The following is an 8,575-nucleotide window of genomic DNA, read 5'->3' as shown; positions in this document are numbered from 1 at the left end:
CTTTCTCTTTCTTTTTCTTTTCTTTTCTTTTCTTTTCTTTCTTTTTCTTTTCTTTTCTTTTCTTTTCTTTTCTTTTCTTTTCTTTTCTTTTCTTTTCTTTTCTTTTCTTTAAATTGAATTTAAAAGTAATTTATTGGAAGTTGTATTTTTAAACTTTTGCTTCAAAACATTTACATTTAGAGACCATATCTGCCGTATCATGTTCCATTGAATTTATTCCTTTAATTTTGTTTACTTGGTTTTAAAAATGACTTTAAAAGTCTTTAAAAATCTGCAGAAACCTTGTTCATGTTGACTTTAAAAGCTGAAATTACAACATTAATCACTCAGGATTCAATTTCTAAATATCCAGCCAGTGCAACTAAAATGGAAAATACGGAAATAACAGTGTGTCTTTAACCTGTAAGATGTTGGTTAACCTCTGTAAAGGACATGCTCCGAGTCCTGCTGAATTTTAATGAGACAGGTATGTAAATGATAAATGAAAGCTTTTCATTTTGAGACTGTGAAAAGGCTCTTGAAACATTGTGTTCCATTAGCTGAGCCTGCCATTATTTAACAATTTATCAAAATGATTGAGCAGTAATTTAACACGGCTGTCTTGCGAGGCTTGACCTCTTGATGATATAAGATATGCAAGCAGGGCATCTGCAAAGTGCCACCACTCACAATTACAGAGAAATAACATCAATGTGCTTTATGTGGTGTGTGGGTTTGAAATTCCAGTTCGGTTGTGTACTCAATACATATTGAACTGAAAGATCTTCGATAAAGGTCCAGTGCATTTAGCCCTAGTCATTTTCTTTATTTAGTCAAGCAAGTCACAAGTCCTTAAATTTGCGACTCGAGTCAGACTCGAGTCAAGTCATGTGACTCGAGTCCCCCACCTCTGCTATTGAGAGTCCATATCTGATATAGCTAATCAAATGTAATTAATCTTCATTGTGGGGATGCATCACAACAGTAATTTGCTGTAAAGCCCAAAGCGTCATTACACACCAGGGTGCCCACAGGTCTTTAAAGGGTGTTAGGTGCTCTATTTGTGTATTAGAGCGTGTAGTGAACGAGCCAGGGCAGGAACATTACCCTTGCTTTGTATTGTGACACCCACCTCATCAAGATAACACAGTTGGAGGTGTTTCATGCGTTGATAATCTTCATTTTCATTCCCATGGCATGTCTCAAGGAGCATGGCTGTTGTGGAAGCTACAAAAAAATACATTTATTGGGAGCAAGCATAGAAAATTTGAACCATTTTGCCTCAAAATGTAATATCTCAAGAATGAAAAGACAGAGTGTGATTGTATCTGGTAGATGTTGACATTAGCATATTGCATGAAGCATTTCATAGTGAGTGCTGCTCATGCGTGTAATTGTAATAGCATGTTGATTATCACTTCCCCCCCCCCCCCAAAAAAAAAAAATATAATTTTTGTACTTTATCTGAAATGTACTTGTGAAACACTGAAACACTTGTGTGGTGTTCCTAGGCAAAAATGACCGACCTACCAAAATATTACCAAATATTATTACCAAGATATTACCAAATTATTACCAAATATTGGATTCAATTTTATTATTATTATTATTATAACTGTGTTTACTTTCAATTAACTCAGGTTTTGTATTTCTTTAGGAACTGATTGATTGTAGACCTCATTAATCTGACCTCAGTTTTTGTGTTTTTGCCAAAAATATCTATAAATAAAATGTTGTACTTTTTCTGAAATTTACTTTTTAAACACTTGTGGTGTTCCTAGGCAAAAATGACCGAACTACAAAAAATATTAACAAATGTTATTACCAAGATATTACCAAATTATTACCACATATTGGATTCAATTTATCATTATTATTTTTATAACTGTGTTTACTTTCAATTAACTCAGGTTTTGTATTTCTTTAGGAACTGATTGATTGTAGACCTCATTGATCTGACCTCAGTTTTTGTGTTTTTGCCAAAAATATCTACAAATAATGATTTTTTTTTCACTCAGAAACTGAGGCGCATACGCTCAGATCAGTGAGCTCTACAACCTGTCTGTTCCAAAAAGAAATACAAAACCTGTGCTAATCAAAAGAAAACAAGTTTATAAAAAGATTGAATCCAAGATTAGGTGATAATGGTGAGAGATTTACAATACATTTTTTGAAGGCTGGTAATTTTTAACCAGGAACACCAAATTAGGTGGATTTTCAGCACAGCACAAGGGTTAAAGTATATACAATATTGTTCAATACAATGACCTAATGTTATTTAGCAAATCAGCAGACTGCAAGGAACACACCTTCTAAGTCACCATGGCACATGTATTATCATTTTGCGCACACATGAATGGGTTCAAGGCTAATAGCGTTTTTGTAATGTAATGCAAATTAATCTGCTCATCTGCAAAATCAGATAGGGATTAAGAAAATGCTGAAATAAATATTTTCCTTTACGAAAGATTAACCTCTCACATATTCGTGTCGCAGTAAAAACCTGCAGCCTGCGGTCGGTGTGGGTGAAAGGAAGCAGTCAGGGCTGGTAAACACGGCAGGTCGACTGGCGAGATAATGGAAAGGTACAGGCATAAATGACAGAAGGAAAATTTATCTTCTGTCATTTGAGAAGGGCTAGATCAAAGCTCCATTAATCAGAGAGCGGCTATGGGGTGCAGGTGATAGAATGAAAGTAGTAGAAAGGAGGTTTGCTTTGGGGGGAGAAAGCACCGCTGCAGGGAATGGATGGGGTGAGGTGGAGGGCAGGGAGATGGAGGGATCATGGGAAAGGTAGGGAAGGGGAGAGCAGGAAGGACTGAGCTCTTGGGAAATGTTATGATGAAAAGAGTTGGATAAGGGTGAAAGGTCACAGTGGAGACTGGAGGTTGAGGGGTTGACCTTGCTTACATGTGTTTCCTCAGAGTATTGAGGATCATTACAGGGTCATGGAATGGTAGAGCAGGTGCTGAAAGAGTACGCTAGCCATTCCTTTTCACCTAACAGATTTAGATGTTGATGTCAGAAGAGCATAGTGTAAATGATGGTGAAATATAGGCAGTTATTTTAGGGACAGGAGTTAAGGTATTTTTTTATTTTCCTGCAGGCATGAAGTATTCGACTATGTTCCCATTTGTTTTTGGAATGTGATTTCATTCAGATTTCATTGTATTTAATTTCATATGTATGTAAATAAAATAAAATAAAATAGTCCCGATATACAGTGCATCATCATTGAGACTTTTCACTGTTCACTAACCTTGTTTGTGTGACAGTCTGGGTATTTATCAGTGACTCTTTCGGTGTGTTACATGGTTAGGCCAGTATAGGTGGCGACGAGTGACTGCAATATAAGTGAGTCATTGTTAATTTACCAAACCTGATTTGTTCATAACATTGATTCATTTGGGAACAAAGCAACTCCCTGTCAACATGAGTGAATCATTGAATAATTCACTCAACCGATTCATTCAAAACACTGTTAAACTTTTATAGATACATGGAAGAGCAACGCAAATGCTATTTTAGCTTTCTTATTTGTCCTAAAAGCAAAATATTGCACTATTGCATTTCCATGACTTTCCAAAAAAAGGGGGGGGGGTAATAGAAAGATGCACTGCGGCAGTCAGAAGAGATTTGTTCCATTTGTTAACATTAGTTAAATGCATTAGTTAACATAAACTAACTGATAAATAATTCTAAAGCATTTCTTCATAATTTCAATAAACGTTAACTTCAGCATTTGCTAACACATTATTAAAATCAAAAGTTGCATCTGTTAATATTATTTAATGGACCTGAGCTGACATGGACTAACAATGAACAGTTATATTTTAATATAACTAATGTTAAATTAATAAATACTGTAAGTAATTAATTGTTCATTGTTAGTACATTTTAGGTAATGCAGTCACTAATGTTAACTAATGGGACTGTACTGTAATATGCGGAGATGTCAACTTTACATCTTTACAGTCATTCTCTCATCAGTTGTATTAGAAACTCAATGTACTGTAATATTATTATATTGTGATGTTATAAATGTACTACTTCTTCTTCAAGAACATATTGAGTTTTAATTTATGTTAAATCCTTGCATAAATATTTTCACAGTCTGTAAGAAGTGTCCATTCTGCTGTGCCTTTGTTTGGAACTATTTTTGTTGGTGAAACAAAAATAGATAAAGTAACTGGCAATACTGTGTCTAAAATTAGTCACTTTAATCTGAATGTGACACGTTTTAAAGGGCTTCATCGTGCAACAATTGATATAATTGTTTTCCTTCAAGTCAAACTATTCTGTCAAATGGACACACGGCAAGAAAATCTGCAATAAATGACACCTTTACTCCAGAAAGATGCTGTTTTGGGCATTATTTTGTCTCTGACCCAAGTCTCCCCCTTTTCTTCTTGGTTTGATGAAACCAATTCCCAAAGCATAAGATTGCCAGACAAATGTTTGCCTGAAGATCACACCCTCTCGCTTCAAAAGGTGCATTTTGTATGTAGACAACTTTCAGATGATTTCCCTAGACAGAACAGCTGAACACACTAGACTGTGTAAAATGACAGGTGAGTAGGGGCTTTTGGTCCCTTCTGAACAGCTTACAACCAGAATCATGATAAAAACTAATTTTGCCCAGAGCAGACTTCACTTGGACAAACAGGTGCAATAAATTAGCAAATACCTTCAATACTCGCAGTTTTCAAAAACCTGCAATAAATCTATGACCTTGGGAGTTGCCACATTCTACAATGATCCCTGAAATATATTGGTGGGCTTCTCTGTTTGCCCTATAATAACAATTACAAATGCCAAGCAAGAAAAATCATGAGCAACATTAAGCCCTCAGGGACTTTTTTAGGGTGACATTGTGAAAGCAGTGTGCATATTTTATATTTTCTTTATTTCAATGTTGCTGCTTTGCTATTAATAATTTAATTTGAACCGCATCAAAAATAAGAGATTTGGATCTCCAGGGATTGCAATTAAAGGTGGGGTATGTATTTTTTCAAAAACGCTTTAGAAAACTGAGTCGGCCCGAGTACCAAAACAAACTTGTAGCCAATCAGCAGTAAAGGGCGTGTCTACTCATGATGGGGATGAGAGAGCGCTCAGTGCACAGGACGGACATTAACCGAGCCGAGCGACAGAAAGATAGAGATGGCGGATAAAAAACAAAAGAGGAAAACGTCTGCGGAACGATAAGGCAAGAAGTAGGACCCGTGTAAATATTGGATCAGCTTTCCAGCGCTGGAGAGAACTCAAGGAGTGGAACGCCTGCAATCGGACACCTAGGTTGCTTTGTTTCTTTTCGATAGGTGAGTAACACCGCCGCAACAGCTAAAGTCTGTCTACACACAAATTTCAATCATTTGAAATTTGTGTCAATACGCCATAAATAGAACACAGCAGCAGTTTTCTGTTGGGGATTTGTCGTGCCGCACCATGCCACATCCAGTGTAGACAGCATCACTGATTATAATGAGTTCTATAGTATTTTGTCGCGCCGCGCCGCTCGCATCCGGTGTAACATTGGTTTTGCTTTGTTTCACAGAACTAATCGTTGCCTGGGTTGTGTACATATGTGTGGGGCGGAGCTATCAAAATAGGGGCGAGACCCTTTTGGGGTAGGGGTGTGTTTGTTTTGGTGATTTGAAATATCAACATTGGCTACCAGAAATCACTTACCCCACCTTTAAGGATGGGAATGGTATGAAATTTAACAATCCCTTCCAATGGTTTTGGTATTTAACAGTTCCATTAATGATTGTCTATACTTTTGAAGAAGAAATATGTTGACAGAAAAAGCCAAATCTCATTGATTGATTGATTGGTTGGTTGGTTGGTTCATTCATTCATTCATTCATTCATTCTGCAGAGATCATTCATTTGTATAAATAACTACTGATTACAACAACATTCATAATGTGAATCTTTAAATACTCGTTTTCATACATTATGAACAACTAACTTGAACATAACAGTTTGTGGTTCATTTTGAGTCAAAAATAAAAATAACTAACAAATAAAGTGAGTCAGACTCATTGGTGTTTCTGAATCAAAGATCTGGCTCATAAGAGTTGTTAGTTGTTTAATCAGACTATAGTAATACAGGAAACACTGTGCTAGTAGAACATGCCGTATATTAGATGCACATTTGTGTGTTCATGAAAGCCATTCTTCTAATTTTCCTTGATAGTGAACCATTTCTCCTACTTGTAATACAATTCACACAACAGCAGCAAATGGTAATTTGTATATTGCATTCGTAACTAGATGATTTTATAGATGAGGTTTGTTACATTTACGTCATTCTGATAAATTTCAGACTTCAGAGGAGTGATATGTGGAGTCAGAGGGAATTGGAGAAGTCAGAGGTTGGACACTTTTGGAACAGTCCCTCGAAAACTTAGGTCAGCAGGGATTAATTAGCTTTCTGAGACCCACACAGCAGATGTCAAGGTAATCTTGGGTTGCAGACTGCAGAGGTCAACGCAATATCTCAACTCTGGAGATGAAAAGTGATCTCCCAGAATCCACTGGGTGGACGTATGGGGCTTCATCAGTCACAAACACGTCTACATCACTCAATGCAAATGCAGAGACACACCACTCGGCAATGGCCTCATTACTCAATTCAGGATACATATTGAGGTCACTCACTGTGGATGGTAGAATTCTAAAACGTCTAAAAATGCCAAAAGACAAATGTCTTGCTAATATACTACAGCATAAGGAAATTCAAACATCTCCAAACATCCTAAATCAATTTCCATGTCATCTTTCCCAGCTAACAAAAAATGTTCTACGAAGGTTTTGCTAACGTTCCCATTAATTTATGAAAATGTTATTTCTGAATGTTGAGAGAATATGCAGTTTTATAAATGTTTAAAAAATGTATTTTCTTGGTTATGTGAACATTTAAAACATTAAGGGAAACGTTACATTTTAATATTTTTTGAAGCATTATGGGAGTTTATTTTTTGAATGTTCTCTAAACCATCTTAGATGATCGTCCAACTAAAATGTTTCAGAAAATAAAAGTTTTATCAACAATGTATACATAATGTTTTTGTGCTAACATTTTGAGAATGTTACTAAAGACCAGATAGCTTTGAATGAACATTCTATTAGTGTTAGTGGAAGAAAGTTTGTTCATAACTTTAGTCCAAAAAGTTCTGAGAATGTTCCCTGTTAGCTGGGTTAGAGCAGGTCTTTTATTCATCAGCTAATATAAAAGAAAGAAATGCCATATCTCACTAGCTCTACAACACAGAATTTAATACATGTGTCACACAGAACCACAATCTCTATTCTTTTTCCCTTTGCAGGAAAATCCATTGTACCCTTTTCTCATCTTGACACCCTCTCGAGTGAGAGTTCACGGCTCTGCAGTGGTGTGCAACTAATGAGTTCAAAAATGCAGCCAGACACTCTCCTACCTCAGGAGGCCTGGAATGACCAGCATTCACTCCGTTATGGGTTAGGAGCAGCGCTGCCACTTCAAATGCGACCGTGAAATCTGCCAATTAATATGTTTAGTACAACCTTAATGGGACACATTTATTTTAATAAATGTCCTTGGTTGAAAGGAAAGAAATGATTATTTTTCTGCGGCTGGAATTGTAGTACTCACAATTTAGATAAAAATGTTCACATCACAAAAAGTGATGGGATAGCACAGCTTGAATGTACTTGATAAAAGGAGAAAAGGAAAGGTTTTCAACAGCAGTCTGCTGCTGTGTGCTTAAAGGTAGTAAGTTTTTTTTTTTGCTTTTTAATGGGATGTCGTTTTTAGCTCACCTCAGAAATGTCATATCCATCTTCCTCCTGTCTAAGAGTTTCTAACACCCCAACACTTCCGCTGCGAGTTGGCCTGTCAGCCTAAAAGCTTCCTCCCTCATTGTGATAACACAATCGATAAAATGGATGCAACAATCCCTCCTCTTCTTCTTCTTAGCCACATTGAACTGCTTTATATAAGATACACTTGAGTAGATATATAGATTGTAGGGTGCAGCTATTACCATTTGAAAAGGGGGATGGGGGAGGGTGGTTTATTCTGAAATTAGTCAGAAAGGTTCATCCAGGTCTGAAAAAACAGCTCCACAAACTTGTTATACAAGAGTTTTGCCACAGAGAGGTGCTGTAATGATAAACCCTGCTGGATTCTATGCATTGTTTGAAAATCACCTGCTGTTCGTTTTATTAAGCAAAAGTAAGACTCCATGTGTCTTTTTCCTTTTTATTTTGTGTCAGATTTCTGTCAAAGAACAACATGAAGTGACTCACTAGACTTGGAACATTAACTCAGATGTTTCATTACATACAGAATCACAGTATCAAAAGCTGAAGATAAATGAGGTATAAATTATCCATAAAATGCATCTACTTCCGGAAGGCCAAATAAAGTTCTTTTGCTTTCGCCTAGAAACACACAGCGTCTCCCTGACATGGCTGCATCAACACTAACTGCGATTACTGAAACCACGCCTTCTTTCTTTGCGTGCACATTTGGGCTGCATTATGCAAATATTTCCACATAGTGAGGTAGATATGTGGGGGCGTGTTAGAAAGAGCCGTTTTAGGGGGG

This window comes from Sinocyclocheilus rhinocerous, unplaced genomic scaffold (genome assembly GCF_001515625.1).
Source record: "Sinocyclocheilus rhinocerous isolate Xijiao unplaced genomic scaffold, SAMN03320098_v1.1 scaffold85, whole genome shotgun sequence".
Taxonomy (NCBI): domain Eukaryota; kingdom Metazoa; phylum Chordata; class Actinopteri; order Cypriniformes; family Cyprinidae; genus Sinocyclocheilus; species Sinocyclocheilus rhinocerous.
The sequence above is the reverse complement of the archived record's forward strand: the minus strand, read 5'-3'. Positions refer to the sequence as shown.